Source organism: Notamacropus eugenii, chromosome 7 (assembly GCF_028372415.1).
Source record: "Notamacropus eugenii isolate mMacEug1 chromosome 7, mMacEug1.pri_v2, whole genome shotgun sequence".
In the NCBI taxonomy this organism is placed as follows: domain Eukaryota; kingdom Metazoa; phylum Chordata; class Mammalia; order Diprotodontia; family Macropodidae; genus Notamacropus; species Notamacropus eugenii.
Window position 1 is genome coordinate 119,944,311 of NC_092878.1, and position 20,760 is coordinate 119,965,070.

The 20,760-nt window shown below is 38.3% G+C and overlaps 1 pseudogene; it reads right to left on the reverse strand.

Annotated features, from left to right (window-relative positions):
- Positions 1-9,502: 9,502 nt before the first annotated feature.
- On the reverse strand, positions 9,503-10,131 carry LOC140513875 (5-demethoxyubiquinone hydroxylase, mitochondrial pseudogene; annotated as a pseudogene).
- Positions 10,132-20,760: the final 10,629 nt, after the last annotated feature.

The following is a 20,760-nucleotide window of genomic DNA, read 5'->3' on the forward strand; positions in this document are numbered from 1 at the left end:
TCTCTTGTTCCTTTATTTGCTTTTTAAAAAAACAAAGCCTGCCCTCTCAACGTGACCACAAGTTTAAAAAAATAACTTCCAATAAATTCTCTTTTAGATCTTTGACTCCATTTTGCATTTTTGCTGAGGAAGCCTTTCTACACATAAATCTTCCCTAGGTCTTGGTATCAGTTTTCTCTTAAGTTTTAGTGCACAGAATAAAGATATGACGTTGTAATTTCTCAGAAATAGCACTACGTTAGAAGGCAAAGGAGCTGCGCTCAAATTTCCAACTCTCATAATTACTATCTGAATAAGAATGTTAGATTTGGGTTCACCAGATCTGTGTTCAACTCCTCAACTTGCCACTTATTACTTGTGTGACCTGGGTCACGTTCTCATCTATAAAGAGGTTAGATTAGATGACTTTTGGGGTCCTGTCCAACTCTAGATCTATGTTCCTCATTATTTTTTAACTCTTCACTTCCATATTGATAACATGAAAGGTTTGTATTAGATGTCTTCTTAGATGCAGTGAAGTTCTAAATCTATGACCCTGTGATCCCTTCAATAGCCAAGGGTCTAGCACTAAACCAGTGCAAATATTTGACATTTAGAAGGATATACATAGTCTACAGTTTTAAAATGTTTCCTATTTTCAAGTATTTTCTGCTTCTGAAATTCATATTTAATTAAACACAAGGTCATATTTATACATCTGGATGAAATTTTAGGAATGTTTGCTACATTTGGCAGTTTTTCCTTCCTAATTCAGAGGGTAAATGCATCCCAAAAGTCACTGGTATCACAAAGAATATTCTGCACCAAGTTCCAAATAGAAAAGGTATCTTATGAATGAAAAAGCTTTTCAAATGTTCCTGGATATGCATGATGCCATGCTGATTGTACCAAGCGTAGGAAGACTATGAGACCTCCTTAACCACATCCACATTCACTCAAAATAGACTGAAATAGTCAACAAAATGGAAAAACAAAAAAGGAATTAAGAATGCACGTTTCCCAGATTATGACATGTCGTTTGATGAGTACGTGCTGCCTTAGTTCATCTATATGTATATCTTGGACAGGCACTGCAGATGGATGATGAAGTGGGCCCAGAATTTAATAGGAGGAAAAGATCCAGCTGGATTACGTTTGGGAAAATGTGTTACATTTTCCATATCCCAAACTGCTTACTCCCACAAAAGTCTATTTTCTCAGTAACTCAATATTTTCCCTGTGCTGCTGTATGCCTATGAATCATGGAGCATCACAACCCCACAAGCATCCAGATAAACATAACTCAAAGAATAATGCAAAGATATTCAGTCAGATGTGAGTAGGCTGCTACATGACTTGACTGTGAGTATGTGGGATTCCAAGTGAAAGACATGGTCAAGGACCTCAATATGAATTAAAAATAGGCTGGCCATATGCCAAAAATGAAGGACAAGACAAGGACCAGAGATCTGTTTGGGTGTCTTTGATATATAAAAAGAACCAGAGGAAAGCCTCTAGGGAATTGGATATCATCCTCTGGCCAGGGGGGAGGGGCAATGGAAAGATGTGGACGAAAATCCCGGAAGCCAAGATAATATGAATGGAGTGCAATCTGCACTAAGGGAGGGATTATTCATGCCAGTGAGAACATAGATTTCAAAACCTGTGTTGTTCACTGTGGGAACACAAATGCCACTTGTTTTAGGTATCACACAGTGCTTGGTCTCTTGTACTCAATAGGGAAAGGGCTAGGGCTGAGGAATAGACCTGATGTTTCATTGGTATAGAGAATTTCCTCTCCCAATGCAGGGGGATATATTATCTGCCACTTAGAGTCTTGGAAAGCAGCCTCAAGCATTGAGCTATATCAACAGTATGTGTAAAAGGCCCCAGGTCTTCCTAGCTGATTCTCTATAACTGCTCAATAATGGTTAGGCAATCTATCCAGGGCACACCTGAAAATGGAGGGCAAACATAACGAATGATAAAACACTGAGAGGAGATATGCTTTTCTTTATACTTCCTCCCAGATTTTCTTCTTCCTCATCCTTAAGCTATCTGTGGACTTTCTAGTCCCACAAACAAGAAAAGAAACAAAAATCCTACACCACTTTTCTCCTCCTCAATCCATAAGAAGTTTCTTAATTACCTACCTTTTCTCTGCTAGAAGACAGACTCACACAAATCAATGAATCTCCATCCTGGCTTTATATGAAAAGATGAAAAGAGCACGTGCATTGAGACGTTTATACCAGTGGTGCTGACAGATGCCCACTTCATGAATGCATGGATCTATTTACTTATTCATTCAATAAACATTTATTAAGAGCCTACTTGGGCAGCTAGGTATCAAAATGGAGAGAGTGCCATCCCTGGAGTCAGGAGGACCAGAGTTCAAATCTAAACTCAGATACAGTCTAGTCAGGGAAATAAAATATTAATGTGTTTCTGAAGTCTCTATCTCCTAGGCAGATAGGCAGATTGCAGTAGATAGAGTGCTGAGCCTCAGGTCAGGAAGACCTGAATTCAAATCTAGCCTCAGATAGTTATAAGTTGTATGACTCTGGGCAAGTCTCTTACCTCTCTCCCTCAGTTTTTTCATCCTGCCTCCCAGTATTGTTATGCAGCTAAAATGAGATCATATTTATAAAGTGTTTCACACAGTGCCTGTCACATATTTAACACTTTTCTCCCTTCCTCCAGGAGTTCACAATCTAGTGAGGGAAATAAAATAGACACACAAAAAATTCAAGGAGTCATATGAGTTTGTACTCATGCATATCTTGGACAGGCACTATATTAACCTGCAGAAAATATTAGTATTTTCAACTAGGGAAAGGGTCTGGAAGACTTCTTGAAGCAGAGGTTTGGGGAGCTTGTCTGAAAGATCATTAAAGCTTTGCAAGACAGAGCAAGTTTACAGCAGGCAGAGGGCACAAGTTGTGAGCAAAAGCACAGAGAGTCACCCAGGCTCTCTCCCCTGACCCTCTTCTCAACAGCATCTGTGAGGCTGCTGACTGGAGTGAAGGGTTAGTCTGTGATCGTGGAGTCAGGCAAGGCTGATGTGTCCAGATGGGGATCATGCTGTCGTGAGCACTGTGCCCTAATCAGACGCAGGCAGGTTGCTCAGCATTGTAATTCACAGTATTATTTTTAAATAATTACAGTACATAATTATAAAATAAATAAATGGGTATTTATAGAGAAAGCAATTTTTAAACTAGTACCTGAATGGAAATTGACATAAAAAATAAAAAATAATTAGGAGGTGAAGCTGAGATGACAGAAAAAAGGCAGGAACAACTTTAAATAATGCCTCCAAAAAAATTCTGGAGTGATAGAACCCACAAAAAGACAGAGTGAAGTGAAGGTTGGCAGGAAAGGTCTGTTGCATCAGAATGAGAGTGGCCTGCGATCTAGCTTTGGCCATGCCCCAGAAAACAAACAGTAGGCATTGAAGGTGACTGAATCAGAGGCAGTACCAGCAGTTGCCAGACCTCTCAGCCCACAGATGTAACAGGGTCAGACGACTGGTCAGAAGGAGATCACAGGGGCCTTTTTTTTGGCATCAGGATCAGGACTCCACTGAATTACCCATACTTGGATCTGGGTCACATTCCTGGGTCTCAGTCCAAGGGTAAGGAAGAGTACCAGCACACAAGAGGTTGCAGCTGCAGGGGAGCTGGGACCCTGGTCACAATCAATTGTCTGACATAAAAGAGGCATGAAAGAGCTTTTAATGTGGAGGGGAAGATGGGGGGGGGCAGGGAATGAGCATGTGAACCTTATGCTGATTGGAATTGGCTCAAAGAGGGAATAACATACATACTCAGCTGGATATACCACACAGGAAAATAGGAAGGGAAGGGGATAAGAGGAGGGGGGTGGGCTACTGATGGAAGAGAGGACAGATTGGGGGATGTAAAAGTCAGAAGCAAAACACTTTTGAGAACAGATGGGATGAAAGAGAGTAGGATAAACAAGGGGCAAAGGGGATGGAGGGAAATACATAGTAATCATAACTGAAAAAAAATTTACAGCAATTTTCTCTGATAATGATTTAATTTATCAAATATATAGAGAACTAAGTCAAATTTTTAAATGGTCAAAGGGTATGAACAGTCAGTTTTCAGACAAAGTAATCAAAGCTATTTATAGTCGTGAAAAAATTCTCTAAATCACCCTTGATTAGAAAAATGCAAATTAAAACAACTTTGTCAGATTGGCTAATATGACAGAAAAGGAAAATGACAAATGTTGGAAGGGATGTGGGAAAATTGAGATACTAACGCTGCCTTGGTGTGATGGGATGCTTGAGTGCCTGTGCTTGGACCCCAATTCTAAAATCACATTTGTCTCTCAAAATCACATTTCTTCCTAGCATCAAAACACTTTCTCCCCAGTCTGAGGGCAGCCTGCCCTAGAAAAACTTCTGTATCTCTTCCTGATACATTAGCCAGCTGCACCTATACAATTTATTAGTCTGAATTAGCTGTGTACTGGGTCATAATGACATTTGTTACTCACTGATCAATCATATGTATCCTAGACCTAAAACATGTATATACTCCCTTGCATTTATCTTGTCTAACAAGACATTGATGAGAGCAGCCTGTTATTACTTAGTCAGCCATGACCATGGGTTGACTTAGTGATGGCCTAAAACCACACCTCCAGGTAGCCCCACCTCAGGCTCTTTCCCAATGAATTGGGTAAAATAGCTGCACAGTAGATACCAAAACTGCATATTCCTTTAAGAACTAACCACTCCTTTGTTTTTGTTGTTTTTTTTGCTAAAGGAAAACAAAGTTTATTAAAGATTTGCCATATTGGGTTGACTCTTAAAGAGCCTAAGCATTTGTAACGCTTGTATTCACAAGCGGGCCAGATAGAATCTCAGCTAGACAGAGTCTGAGTTGGATTGAATCTGAGCCAGAACTATCCTTAAACACTCTCTAATCCTGCCCTGAATCACCTAGGCAGCATATTTGACACATGTCTTGCTGTAGAACATTCTATATAAACTTTACTTGTACCCCTCTAAGGTTGCAGTTTCCCTAAGAACCTGCTAAAAAGCATAATAGCTCTTTACCTTGACTTCAAGAATACTTGAGTCTGCAAATTCATTCCAGGCAGCCCATAACCTGCCCCTATACTCTGGTCTTTGGAGGATTTCAGAATTTCATCCATCCCATCCCCATTTCCAGCCCCATCAGGTGAAGTTGTGAACTGATCCAACCATTCTGGAGAATATTTGGAACGATGCCCAAAGGACTATAAAACCATGTGTATATAGCCTTTGGCCAAGTAATATCACTACTAGATCTGTACCCCCAAAAGGATCTATATGTTATAAAAATATTTATAGAAACTTTTTTAGTGAAAGTGGAGAATTGGAAATTCCGGAGATGTCCATCAATTGGGGAATGGCTGAACAAGTTGTGGTATCTGATTGTGATGGAATACTATGGTCCTATAAGAAATGATGAACTAGATGTCCTAAGAAAATCTTGGAAAAACTTACACGAACTGATGAGAAAATGAAATAAGCAGAACCAGGAGAACACTATATACAGCAACTGCAATATTGTATGATGATCAATTGTGAATGACTTAGCTATTCTCAGCAATACAATAATCCGAGACAGTTCTGAAGGATTTATGATAAAAAATGCTTTCCATCTTCAGAGAAAGAATTGACAGAGTCTCAAAGCAGATCAAAGCATATGTTTTCTTTATTTTTCTTGGTGTTTTTTTGGTCTGAATTTTCTTTCACAATGACTAACTTGGAAATATGTTTTACATGGCTGCACTTGTATAATCTATATCAAATTGATTGCTTTCTCAATTGGGGAGGAGGGAATGGAGGGTAGGAGATAATTTGGAACTCCAAAAAAAATTTTAAATGAATATTAAAAACTGTTTTTACATGTAATTTTGGAGAAAATAAAATATTAACTTAAAAAAAAGAAAAAACAGTCTCTACTTTACAGAATGTTAGAGAGAGAAGAGACCTTAGAGATTATTTAATCTAAATCCGGAATTTCTCTTACAGTGAAGAACAGTAAGGTGAGTGTTGAATTGGAATGAATCAGTAGGTCAATCAACAGACATTTCTTTTAAGTGTTTACTATGTTGTAGGCAAGAGATCTGCATTTAAATCTCAAATATTATGGAGAGAGCACTGACCCGGGAGAAACAGTGTTACTTGGCAAAGTCCTTAATTTCTTTGAACATTGGAGTTCTCATCCGTAAACTAACGGGTTTGAGTCAATCCATAAGATTCCATCAGGTACTTCAAGCCTGTCATCTAGATGGAAAAAACAGAATCCTGAGAGAAGAAATGATTTTCCAAAACAAGCATGACTAGGCACAGATAGGATTAGAACCCAGGTCTCCTTACTCCATGATCAGTACTCTTCCCACTACATGTGAGAAAAATCACACTCTCTTTTGTTAGTTCTAGGTAGAAAGAGCACTGGATTTGGAACGAGAAGGCTTGGGATCAAAATTTTAACTCTGCCATTCCCTATTTGTATGAATTTAGTACATCACTTAACTTGTTTAAGCTCTCAGTTCTTTTATCTGGAAAATTAGAAAGATGGTCTAGATGAGAGAAATGATTATTTCTCTCTCATATTAACAGACAATTATTAAAAATGGGGAGACCCCAGTTTTTTGCCTGTCCTGTTTCTTTATTTAATCTCTGACAGGGCTAATGGAAGATAGGATTAACCTCTCCATTCTGGATATTGCTCCTCCATCCAACTAGCTCAGGCTTAGGCAGGGGATGTAGACTTGTCTGGATTGCCCAAGGCGGAAAGTTATCTGGATACAGGGATAGTCTCTCTGGCTCAGAGTGACATGATGTCACTCTCAGCCCCTCAGTGGAGTAAGTTCCCTTCTCCTTTATAAAATCCACCTCTCATTAATTGTTAACCAATCAGAGATGATTGCCACTCTCAGGAACACCCTTCTTCCAAGGGTACAAAGACCACCATGAGGGTCTTTGGCATTCAAGAATGTCATGTACCTCTTCTTAAAAAGGCTAGCATTAGTTATAAAATGACTAATTACTCAGAGATTATGTCTCCTAAATTTTTAAACACCACATAGATGACCTTCAAGTTTCTTAAATTTGAGTGACAGTATGGCAGAAAGAACAGAGAGCTAGACTTGGAGGAAGGAAGATCTGGATTCAAGTTGTACTCGTTTGTTGTGTGACCCTGGGCAAGTACTTAAAAATTCAGCGTTCCAGGCTACTCTCAAAGACCATAATAAGAAAGTGCCTATCTTCATTGGGCAAAAAGTTCCTCACCAGGAACTTTGCATCCCAATAAGGTCCCAAATATGATGTAAAAAGAATGTCCCTTTCTTGGGCAACAAGTAATTTAAAAGTCTTTGGGAACCATGGAATTTGGTGTGGATTTGAAGTGGAAATTAATCATGTTTTGTAATTTCTAAGATGAATCTGTTTATGTCTTGAAGAACTTAGCCACATACAAGGCCTTATGCCACCCAAAGCAATATGGTACCTTGTCATCACAGATGTCTCAGTGAGCTGTAACTTCAAGTCTTATTAAAAGCAAATAGAAATTCTCTTCTAAAATTCATACTAGAATGACATAGTTCCAGTTCTAATGTAACTTCATATGCAATGAGTTCTTTAGCAGATCTTCGAAGAAAGAGGGGAATGATTAGGAAATAAATAATCATTTACTTGCCTTAATCACCAACACCTGTTTTTCCAATGTAATTTGATTTAAAACATTTTAACGGTAGGAAAACCACAAAAGTAACAATTTAGCACTGCTACATAGAAAAATAACCTGAAGGTCTCTCTCCTAAGGAAAATGCCACTGGAAAAAAATGTACTTCTTGGGAGAAGGGGTGGAACTGATAAGACAGGAAGTCATCAGGAAGTTGTTTCAGGCAGAAAAAAAAACTGGAGGTAACAGGTAGAACAGAGTTAACCAAAGGAATTCTATTGGAAGTTATATGATACAATTGCAGGTGCATGTGCAATCATCTTTTTTTATTCTACTATAGAAATGCTAGTTTGATTTCTTAAGAATACAATAAATAATATTGTTTTTAAACATTAAAAAGGGAAGTTACAAGGTGAATGCTTTGGTGCTAACAATTTCCAAGAACCTAAGGGTCTTTTGGTCTTTATAGGATAACCAATTTCATGTCATGCTTTAATACTTGAATTTTTATTGGTGTGCATCCTTCTTGCAGTAAAGATGATATCAACTCTACCACTTGGCTGATGGTCTTTGAGAATAGCTGCAACCAGAAAATACCATCACCTTGGTGGTCAATCTGCATGACCTATTGCCTGCTAACCACTCTAGTTTGATAGGATTTACTAGTGTTTATCTCTGCTGGTACGACCTCCACGGTGCCAACGTCACTTCCATGCCATGATGAGCCATTAGAATCAGACTTCAGCAGATAAATTTCATTTCTTAAAATGTTACACATTGAATTAGTAATTTTTAGGTTATTTCCCATAGTTAATTGTTAAAAAAAATTATATTTGTTGCTTTTAAAAAAAAAGTTTTGAGTTCTAAATTCTATCCCTTCCTCTTCCCTTGCCTCCCCCGATTCTGAGATGGTAAGCAATCTGATAGAGGTTCAGTCATGTAAAACATTTCCATATTAGTCATTCTGTACAAGACGAGTCAAGAGAGAGAGACAGGGACAGTGAGAGACAGAGAGAGAGAGGGAAGGAGGGAGGGAGGGAGGAAGGGAGGAAGGAAGGAAGGAAGGAAGGAAGGAAGGAAGGAAGGAAGGAAGGAAGGAAGGAAGGAAGGAAGGAAGGAAGGAAGGAAAGAGTGAAAAATGGTATGTTTCAGTTTGTATTCAGATAATATCAGTTCTTTCTCTGGCAGATAGCATGTTTCATCATGAATCATTTAGGATTGGCTTGGATCATAATATAGCTGAGAATAGCTAAGTCATTCATAGTTCATCATACAATATTGTTATTACTGTGTGAAGTGTTCTCCTGGTTCTATTCACTTCATTTTGTATCAGTTCATGTAAGTCTTTCCAGGTTTTTCTGAAATCATCCTGCTTGTCATTTATTATACTACAATAACATTCCATTACATTCATATAATACAACTTGTTCAATCATTCTCCAATTGATGGGTGTCCCATCAGTTTCCAATTCTTAGCCACCACTAAAACAAAAGCAGCTATAAATATTTTGGTACAAATAAGTTCTTTCTCCTTATTTTGTATTTGTTATCTCTTTGGGATACAAACCTAGCAGTGATATTGCTGGATGAAAAGGTCTGCATGATTTTATAGTCCTTTGGTCATACTTCCAAATTGTTCTCCAGAATGGTGGAATCAATTCACAACTCCACCACCAAGGCATTAGTGTCCCCATTTTCCAGGGTTTTCTAGAATTATTCAATTTATTAATAAAATTCACAATAATTATAAAATTCATATTGCAAATATAACTCCAGTTACTATCATCTTTTATATAATGTCTTAAAGAATTCTTTTAAATTCCTTCTGATAAATACATTGCAGCTCTGCATCCAATCTGAATAGCACCTTTCAAGATTGCATATGCTGGTACCAATTCTATATCATGGTCAAGTGTCATAGTATTCTATCTCCTCATTCCAAAATTTTTTAGTTATCTAAAGTTCTTCATGCTTTTATTGCTCTTCTTTCCATTAATGTCTTAATCTGCTTATTATAATGGTGTGCTATTGACTTCTGGAGCCACAGAGTAAGCCATTGCCCCTTCCTTCCCAATACAAATCCCACTACATTCCTAAAGGGCATCAGAATAGTTGGTCAGACTCTAAATATAATTATCAACTCATTAAATTTTTTCAAATGAGACTTTTCTTGATCCCACATTTTCTGAACAACTGATTTGAAATTTTTTTTTAACCTAGTACACCAATCTGTTCAACATATATGCAATTTGCTCCATATTCCCTTGCATGATACACCTGGCTGGTATAATATATAGTGGCATGGTTGATATTTTCATAGATCATTCCCATACAATGAAATCTGATGGTGGTACTTCTTGCATAATCTGAGGGGAATCCCCAAGCTCCAGAGTACAGCCTCCAGAGCTAAGAAGCCCCAGCTGCCCCAGCATAGTCTGTTATCATCCTGACTCTAGCCAGCTTTCCCCGGAGAGTGAAAGAGGTTAAAGAGCTCTCAACACATCCCAATGACAGGGCCCTCCAACATTTATCCCTTTCCTTTTTTTTGCCATATTAACCAATCTATTTTTGGACAGGAACCTTGAGGGTCTTCCCCTCCCAAAATGATTTTTTTTTTACTAGGTTTAAGAGGCCATTCTCTGCCTCATTTCTTACCTGGCCTTAATTACTGAATGGGCCTTGCCTCAGTCAAACTGAAACATGTTAAAGACCTTAGCTTTAAAAGGCCAAGGTCTCCCACTGCGTCCTGGGCCATCTCCAGTTGTCCTGATCCACATCTGGTCACTGGATCCAGGTGACTCTGGAGGAGAAAGTGAGGCTGGTGACTTTTCACAGTCCTCCCTCACTTCAATACAATTCATTTGCATGTCATGGCATCACCTCGCAGATGTAATGGTCCTCTTCAAGAATGAAGGACAAACAATACAATACAATCTGATAGGTGGCAGCACCATGAAGGTTTTGGGCACCCCGAGAGAGTGCATGTAAGCCCAGAGTCACCTCTTTATTGGATACAGATTGTGGCTCCCAATTGTGTTGTAGCAAAGTCCCAATTCTAGTTATTCATTTTCCAGCTGAAAAAGATGAAGAAGTCTTCTGGACAAATTGTATACTGCAGAGAGATGTTTGAAAAGTTCTCTTTTAGGGTGAAAAACTTTGGCATCTGACTGTGGTATGATTCCAGGAGTTCCACAACATGCACAGAGAGTACAGCAACTGGACCCAACACTTTCTTCTAAGTGCAAAGACAAGGAGGCACATGTTTTATTTGATCAGTCTAAATAAATTTCCCAATTGGGAAAAAAAAGATGCCTTAAACTGTTTTAATGCTCTCAAAAATTCTGTGATGGATTTTTAGTCAAGCTATTTCCGTTTAAAAATTACTGATTTTCAAAGCTAATAAATTAAAACTGACAAGAAGCAAATGGTCTATAAAAACATTCCTTTCCTCCTGAAGTTTTTACAATGCATTTTAATCATAAATGGTCAATTGAGACAAGCAGTTCTGGCACTACTCTTCCACCCCTGAGTAAGACTAGAGTGACTCAGACTGGTGGTAACTCAGAGTTGTTTTGATCTGCATTTTTCTGATCAAGAGTGATTTAGAACATTTTTTCATGTGAATATAGGTAGCTTTGACTTCTTTGTCTGAAAACTGCCTGTTCGTATGGTTTGACTATCAACTGGGGAATGACTTGTAGTCTTATGAATTTGACTCTGTTGTCTATATATCTGAGAAATGAGGACTTTATCAGAGATACTTATTGCAAAATTTCCCCCAGTTTTCTGCTTTCCTTTTAATTTGGGTTGCATTGTTTGTGCAAAAACTTTTAAATTTTATATAATTAAAATTATCCATTTTACATTTCAAAATGCTCATTACATTTTGTTTGGTCCTAAATTCTTCCCTTATCCTTTAATCTGACAGCTAAACTATTTCATGCTCTGCTATTTTACTTACAGTATCTATATCTCCTGTTATGTGTAAGTCACATACCCATTTTGACCTTATCTTGGTATACAGTGTGAGATGTTCTATACCTAGCTTCTGACATACTATTTTCCAGTTTTCCCAGAAGTTTTTGTCAAATAATAAGGTTTTGTCCCAAAAGCTTGAGATCTTTGTGAGTGTCAAACATTAGCTTACCATGGTCATTTACTACATGTATTATATACCTAATCTATTCCACTGATCCACCACTCTGTTTCTTAGCCAGTATCAGATTGTTTTGATAATTGCCACTTTATAATACAGTTTGAGATCTAGCATGTCTGGATCACCATTATTTGTTCCTTGAGAATACCTGATTTTATGAATCATCTCTAATAGAGCTCATATTTGGAGTTTACATGACTATATTTGTTGAGTATTTGAATGCATTGCAGACCTAAGGTAGTTCAAAAGGAGCAGGCACTACGAATCTAATATGTATCAAGGTGAGCTTCAGTGGAATTGACCTTGGATCAACAATGGTATTAAGAAGAGTAAAGTGGAATTATGGGAGCTGACAACAGAAAAAGTATGGAGGTGTATAAGAAGCTGAGTTCAACAGAGATGATTAAAGTCATCTATATTTATAAGCTGAAGTTGATAACTATGAAAGATAAAAGAAAAAATCATCAAAGACCATTGAGCTCTGCTGCAGTTAGGCAAAGAAGAAATGACATGTATTTAAGCACTTAGGAAAATGTATAGCCTTTAAACATAAGTAGTCATGGTAATGCCATTTTAATGCTATGCCATGTGCTCTAGTTTCCACCTCCAAATCTGGCCAGTGCCATCCTGGGCTTCTGATTGGTGAGCACTCACCAAACTAGTCTGACCCAGACTCATCTTGTTGTTCTCCAGCTATCTCTCAATTGCCTGTCTTTCTTCTCTCTCTCTTCCATTCTTTTCACTACCTCCCCCCCCCCCCGCCCCCCACCATATATACATTTATACCTTAAGGTCTGAGATACTAATTAAATCCACACTACTCTTTCTGGAAAAAGCTTTATGTCAATAACTTAATATGTCTTTGCTATTCCTGACTCTAATTCCCCTCCTTAGTCACCACTCTCCCATTTATATTATCTTTCCTCATTAGAATATAAGCTCCTAGAAGTGGGTACTATACTATACAATTGTAAGCCCTTCATAAATGCTTTTTCATTCATTCATCTTTAGTATCCTCCTCCCATGTCACTTTCTAAGGGTGGAGAATACTACTCCTCCCTTCAGGTTTCCAATGGTTACTACTATGGATTGTGGCTTCTAATATGGTTGCTTATGAGTCCCCATCCAGAGTGTACCCCCAATATCAACCAACTAGCAGAACTCTATTAGCTTCTAGAAAAGGTAAGTAGTTATTGGAAATGTATAGCAAAAAAAAAAAAAAGTAGTACTTACAAATTATTCATCCCCGCATCTAGTGGGCACACTCTTCTCTTGTACACACACGCACACACATGCACACACATACACACACACACACACATGCACACACACCATAGTTTCTGGGAAGAGTGGTTAGAAATTGAAGGTACCATAAGAGGGACGGACATATTCAGAGAACCCATGTGGTTGAATGGTGTCTTCCTACTACTGGATCCAGAAGAGTTCCCAAGAAATTTGCTTTTGAGAATGGCATTGATAATGGATAAATTGTATCCTCTCTCAAATGCATGAGCTCCTCCTAGAGCAAACCATCATCAGTGACTGTCTTCTCTCCAGTGACAACTGTTCCTCATCTCTTTGCTCTTGGAAAGCTCTGTTCTTACTATAGAGATTGTGGTGACCAATATTACTCAGTTCAATCCAATAAACATTTGTTAAGTGTCTATCATATGCCAGGTGCTGTATTAAGCACTGAGGTTACAAACTAGAAAAAAGAAAGATGGTTTCTACCCCCAAAGAGCTTACAGTATAATGGCAGAAGACAAGACACAAAAGGAAGCTGGAAAGGGAGGCAGTTTCTAGTCAGCTCCAATTGCTAGTGTGGGATGTCTCCAACAGTTCTTCTAGTCTCATCAATAGCTTGAGCATTCCCATCTCAGCATATGCTGTCACCTCAACCCAGGAAAGAAACAAAGGTGATATGATCACAGACACATGGACGCCAGGTGAGAGACTTTTCTTCCCCCACCAACAGCACATAAGTCAGTCAGTTAATAAACATTAATGAAGTTTATTGAGTTTATTGACTGACTACCACAGTCCTCTTTTTTTTCTCAAAAGCCACCAAGGGAGAGAGAATAAGAGATTATTTGTTAGAACCTTTTATAAGCACAATGTGTTCTGGCGTGTCCTTATCTAAATTATAAATCTTTGTGGTTCTTTAGCCAACTAGAAGACATTACATCAACACTTAGAAACAACTCCTTAGTTATCCATGGCAAGAGATAGGCTCCCCAAGACTCCATGAGCCAGACTGGAACTGGAAAGGTAATATTGAGCATGTTCTATATAACCCCCCAGGAAGGACAAATCTGAGGCTGTTCTAAGGATTGGCCAATCTCCCATTTATAGATTCATTCATAAAGTACCTAGATACAAGGTGTTCAAGGAACACTAGTACCTCTGGTGTGAGGTCTGCTGAGCTCTTTCAGGGCTGCTCATCCACCTTTGGTATTCACCTTGTACTAAACTCTCACCTACGACTCCAAGAAGCAGTAGCACTCACAGAGGCCTCATCCTGGTAAAACTGTCTCTGCAGGTGGGTTAAACCAGGATAAGGGTAACTGATGGGCCTCAGACCTGTTAGTGAGTTAGGGGGATGTCTACACCAGGCATGTGAAGACTTCCCCTGGTAGAATGGGTAGACGAAAACAGTATGTTCCAATGACCACGAAGGCAACTGAAGCAGGTATTGTGGAGAACTTAGAGCTTGGTTAGCCATCAAAGAAGCCAAGGTCCTCCACTGCATCCTAGGCCATCACCAGTCATTCTAACTTTTTGTCTTGCCACTGGACTTCAGTGATTCTGGAAGAGAGAGTGATGCCAACAACTTTATGCAACACTGCCTCACTTACATCCACTTCATGCTAGAATCAGCATATCACCTTGTGAGGTCATCAGACATCAATCTTCCAAAATTAAGAACAAACAACAAAACAATGAGCCTTGAGAATGCTAAAGTATAGCAAGTACATATGTTATACCTTTGTATGCAAGGGCGACTTGATGGTGAGTTATGTATAAATTTCAGTTCTGAGAATCTGAGAACCATCTTTGAAGACTGGATAATCACGAGAAATACAGCCCCTTCTATCAGAGTTGTTGCATGATAGTGGTCTTTTTTTTATCCAATTATACACATTTGTTGGTCCATCTCAGAGACACAGGACACTCTAATATACGAAAAATGACGCAAATTTCCTGAATAAATTTAACCTTAAGTATTGACAGAATACTTTAGAAGATGAAATCCATGCTTAGGAGAGTTGAGTTAAGTTAGAAATTAAGGCCTCGGAAAATGATGTCATCTTTCGCTTTTTTATTTTTGTGCTCATTTTGTTTAAATTTGCTTTTTTTTTTCTAATGATTTTTGTTAATCTTGCTTTTCCTGAACCATAAAATCCCTCATCCAAATTCCCAAAGATCTATAGTTATTCACATGAAGGAGTGAGCTCTACTGCTCTGGAAAGTTTCTTAACCTCTAGTGAAGGTAGACACAATACATTTTCCAAGTATGACATGTGAGTCAAATTCTCCCTCACCACCTCTATCCCTTCACTCTATTTTACTTCCTCATTTTCTCTCTTGATGAATTAAAATGCCCAAAGCATGTATCTGGGAACAGAGATAATAGTTCCTTACTTCCCCACTAATCATAGTCCTAGAATCTCTAGGAACTAGGAAATTGAGGAAACACTATTTTATAAACATCAGAGGTGTGGATAAATACATATAAATGGGAAAGTTGGAGCAACATTTTTGGTGCTGTCCTCCCCCCTCCCCCCATGAATTGATCTGAGATCATAGGCACCTGCCCTATTTGATAGTGTAGAACTACAGATAAGGAGTAGAAGAATTGCATGTCCCCTCCCTCTGTCCCCCTACTGGCAACCACTCCATTCATGGCTTCTAACATGTCTGCTGTCTGTAAAGAACATCATTCAGTACTCTCATCTGGATATGCAAGCCTCTTGTAAGAACCATCTTTTTTCTTTCTGGTATTTGTTGTTGTTATTTAGTCATGTCTTACTCTTCATGACCCCATTTGGGGTTTTCTTGGCAAAGATTCTGGAGGGGTTTACCATTTCCTTCTCCAGATCATTTTACAGCTGAAGAAACTGAGGCAAACAGGGTTATGTGACTTGCCCAGGGCAACACAGCTAGTAAGTGCCTGAGGCCAGATTTGCTCTGCTTGAAGAGCTCAAAAGAGGGGAAACCCACTATCTCCGAATGAATGTCCCATTCATTCTACTCTGGGAAAGCTCAAACTATGAGGATACTTTTCCTGAGACCAAACATCTCTGTAGCTTCTATACATGACTGATGGTTGTGCTCTTTGGAACCAAGCAGAACAAATTCAGTTCTTCCATGTAAAAGCCTTTCAGATATTTGAACACCATGATCGTGCCTCCTCTGAGCCTTCTCTCCTCTGGATGAAACATCACTAAGTCCTAGAACTAGCGTTCATATGACCTGAGCTTACTAAGTCTCTTTAACTATCCTGGTTCACTGTGGTACCCAGAACTAAGCACAAACTTCAGATGAATTCTGACCAGGGCAACATACATTGCAATCATTTTGTTCCTAATTCCAAGAAACACTGCCTTTGTTAGTGCAGTCAAAGGTCACATGAGCTCATTCGGAGCCTCATCTCAGTGCTGACTCATATCAAGATTGTAAGACCTAATCTTTTTTCAGACAGCCTTACCAAACCATGTCTCCCCACTGGTCACCACAAAAGAGAATAATTATGTAGAAGAGGGCTAAGGTCAAGGCAGAATCTTCTCTAGAGAAAACAATGTGCCAATTCGTCAACTAATCAAACAAGAATTTATTTAGTAGCTACTTCATGCCAGGCATTGTGATATGTACTAGAATTTCAAAACCAAACCAAACCAGTCCCTGCCCTCAAAGAAGTTACATTCTATTCAAAGAGGCAAGTTCACAAAAAGTGTATACCAAAAATAAATACATCACAAATAAATAAAGCAAAATTTGGGGGGATAGAGGAGGCACTATCAGCTGAGTAATCAGGAAGTGGCATCTGAGCTGAGCTTTGAAGGAAACTTCAGGATTCTATGAGATGGAGAAGAAGGAGAGGAATAGACAAACTTCATCTATTTTGGTCACTCAGCTTCCAAGAGTAACCCCCTTTTGATTCCTGTCATTTCACTACTTCCATCTAGAATACCCTAATCAGTTTCAAGGTCACCTATTATTTTAGAAATGCGTATAACTGCAATCTCTGTCTTTCGTTTGGAAAGAGAAAAATTATTCTTCTTACTTTTTCATATCCTTTAATGATCCTTTTTTGGTCACCTCACTTTTAAAAACTATTATTAAAACAAATTTTCCTTGATATGTTCAGCACTCTTGTTTTCCTTTGCTTTTGGTAGGACAAAAACATCTAACCTTTTAAGCAAAGCTGAATTTCACAGACATATGAATAATTCTTTAGTTAAAAGAGAACATTTTTTTTTTGCTCAGATTTATATATATGGCCAGTGCTACTTTCAGCTCTCTCTCTTGCTCCTATACCATCCTAACTCACTCTGTACAGCCAAGTCTATATTCAGAAACTTTTTAGAAACTGATACCTCAAACAGGTATGAAGAGTGACGTGAAAAGTGTAGAGTTTCAATGGCTTTCCAGATCATTCAGATCTACATTCCAGCTATAAAAGAAAAAGGCTTTGGAAGCCTATACATCTATCTGTACTGACTAACTATATTAGATCAGCTCTCTTGTATTCTTTTCATTTAGTTTCTGTTGGCAGCTACTCTCAGCTAGTTTACAAATAGTCTACTGAAACTGACTGACCATGGACAACCAAGAAAGGACATCCTTATAAACCAAACGTAGAGTTGATCCTTGTCTGGATCATTATTAAGTTTCACGTATGAAATCCATGTATAAGATGTATGTGATCCCAGAGATCCCATGTATAAGATCCCAGAGAATTTCTAGCACTATTGATACATATATCCAACTCAATATCAGAATCTGGGCAACGTATATTTTTAACCTACTTTGTTTTTCCAGTGTGCCATAATATGGATATTGTCTCAGGGCTGCTGCATGCTGTAAACCAAGGAACACCTCGATTTCCAAAATTAAAAAATGTATCAAATGAGACAATATTTATAGAGCTCTTAGCACAGTCCCTACACATAGTAGATGCTTACTAAATGCTTCTTTCCTCTTTGTCCTTCCCCTTTCAGAAGAATCAGGTGACTTGAAAACCTATGGAAAGACACATGATGGGTATAGACAGCTTTCAGTAATGTTAGCAGTGATGACTCACACATAAGAAGTGGCTTTAAGGACACAATCATGAACACATATGACTAGAAAAGGAAGTGGACTGGTTATACAAGAACGAAGGATGATGGGCAAACACCCTGAATTATAACCAAAAAATATTCAAAGAATCAGAGGGAATTCTCCAGAACATTGGTAAAACTTCTATGGAGAATCTGGAAAAAACGCTGGACAAGAATCCCACTTGAGAAGCTGAGGCGTATAAGAAAGGGATCTCCTTTAAAAAAGAACAACCTGATGGTGTATTTATAGACTCATCACTTTCAGTATTGTGCTATTTCTAGTGTTGTGGTTGCTTGTAGTTATTATAGGGGCATGGAAGCACTAAAGAAAATTGTTATATATAATTTGGTAAAAACAAACAAACACAAAAACATGCCTTACCTCTGAAGAGAGTTTTGTGAAAAGAAATTTCTGTCCTTGAGAAGTAAGTATGCAGTGAAGTTCTTTTGGATAAAAGGAAACAGCTCAAAAATCCACTCCACAAAAATCCTACGCGTCTTTCATAGTGTAATTGGAGTTCCATTTCTTTCAAGAAGCTTTCTCATTCGACGCCAGCCTCCACTGATTTCACCCCCTCGGAATTCATAGCACTTGTGGCTTATACCACCTATGTGGAGACTGATCATGTGAGAGCTTGTGACATTTCTATGGTTGTCTTATATTGTGATACTGGACTAATTGCACCAAGCGCCAAAACACTACAGATACTTCTAAAGGAGATTCACAACCATACAAGAGTTGAGTTTTATCTAACAATGCAATAATACATGGAGGAAAAACCAAGTGGATAATGAATTCTTGTTATCTAGAATATGATATATGAGACGGAATAGACTTTATCGACTAGTTGTTATGTGCCACACTGTGCTAAATACTGGGGGTACAAATATAAGGAAGCAAGATAGCCCCCACCTTCAAGAAGCTTAGCTCCTGATAGGGGAAGGCATATAGCATAGTGATTGTCAAGGATGAATGTTTTTGGAGAGTTAATGTGATTTCGATTCTCAAAGTTGAAGTAGAAAAGAGGAAGGAGGTATGCACATGTGGTGGATGGCATGAAGATGGCTGAAAAATTATGAATTTGTTCTGGGTTGAGGCTACATGGACAGCCCATGGAACTAGTCCATCAGTATATATAACTTGGTAAAATACTTCAGATAAACGATAAGCTGGGACCAAAATTGGATAGAAAGAAATTACTGGGCTATATGGCATATGGGCCACTGGGCTGCATGCTTGATTATTCCAAGTTGATCCCCCAAACAAAAACTCATCTTTTAAAATACCATTCTAGAAAAATCGATATTCAACTTTCTATTTGTTGTGTTTCCCTACCTAGATCATAAGTACTACTAGTACAGGCAAGGACTCTATCTTGGGCTTCTTTAGATCCCCAACAATGCCTAACACATATTGATAGATTTATTATTTGCTGATTAAAAATATATTCCTCTTCATTTCTATTTTGATATATTGTCTTAAAGAATACAATTTCTGACTTAGCTACTCTGATCAGAACCTTAACTAAGATAATTCCAAAGGATGAATGAAGAAAAATGCTATGCACCTCCAGAGACAGAACTGAGAAACTCTTAAGTACAGATTAAAAAATAACTTTTTTTTCACTTCTTTTATTTTCCTTGAGGGTTTTTGTGTGTCTGTGTTTTCTTTGCCAACATGCCTATATGGAATTTTATTTTGCATGGTGTCGTATGTATAATTGATATCATATTACTTGCTTCATCAAGTGGAGGATGAGGGGCAGGCGGGAGAGAATTTATAACTCAACATTTTTAAAAATGAGTTTTAAAAATTTTCAATGTCATTGGGAAATGTTAATGAAAAATAGAGATGTTTAAAAAAATAATACATTTTCCATCTTGAAGATGCTAGAGGTCTCATGGAATGGAAGCTAGGATTCTCCACGGACAAGGATCCTAGATGTACAGCTAAAAGGCAGCTCAGAGACCTTCTAGCAAAACCCCTTCATTTTACAACTGAGGAAAATGACATCCAGTGAGATTAAACCACTTATCTAAGGTCATACAGGTAGATCAGAAGCAGGATTCAAACCTCATATTCTCTGACTCCCAAGCTAGAGGGCTCTTTCTGCAGCTATCTCCCCAAGAACAGAGGTCTTTTTTTTTTACACAGAAGCCTTTCTAAACAGGAAGAAGAAAAAAATATGAATCTATCAATCATCCACAAATTTCAGATCTTGAGAGAATTAATTCAGCATGCATTTAGAAATTGCCTGCCATGAGGCAGTCATAGTCTGTAGAAAGCTGCTCTTGGAGTCAGAAAGACCCAGGTTCCAGGCCTCCCTCTGACTCACACTGATTGTGTGACCCTGGGCAACCTCTTAGCACTCTAGAAAACTCTCTAAGTCAAAAAGCTGCAGAAAATTTGCTGATGTGAATTGGTAGAGAAAAGTTTCTTCACTCAAATTTTCTTACATTGGTGAAAGCATGACAGGAAGTTTAGGGTAAGGCAGGAAATATTCCCTCTAAGCTCTGGTTTCACTCTGGTAATTTTGTGCCCCTACATGTCCCCCTAATACTTGAAACTCAAAATGCGCCAAACTAAATTAAT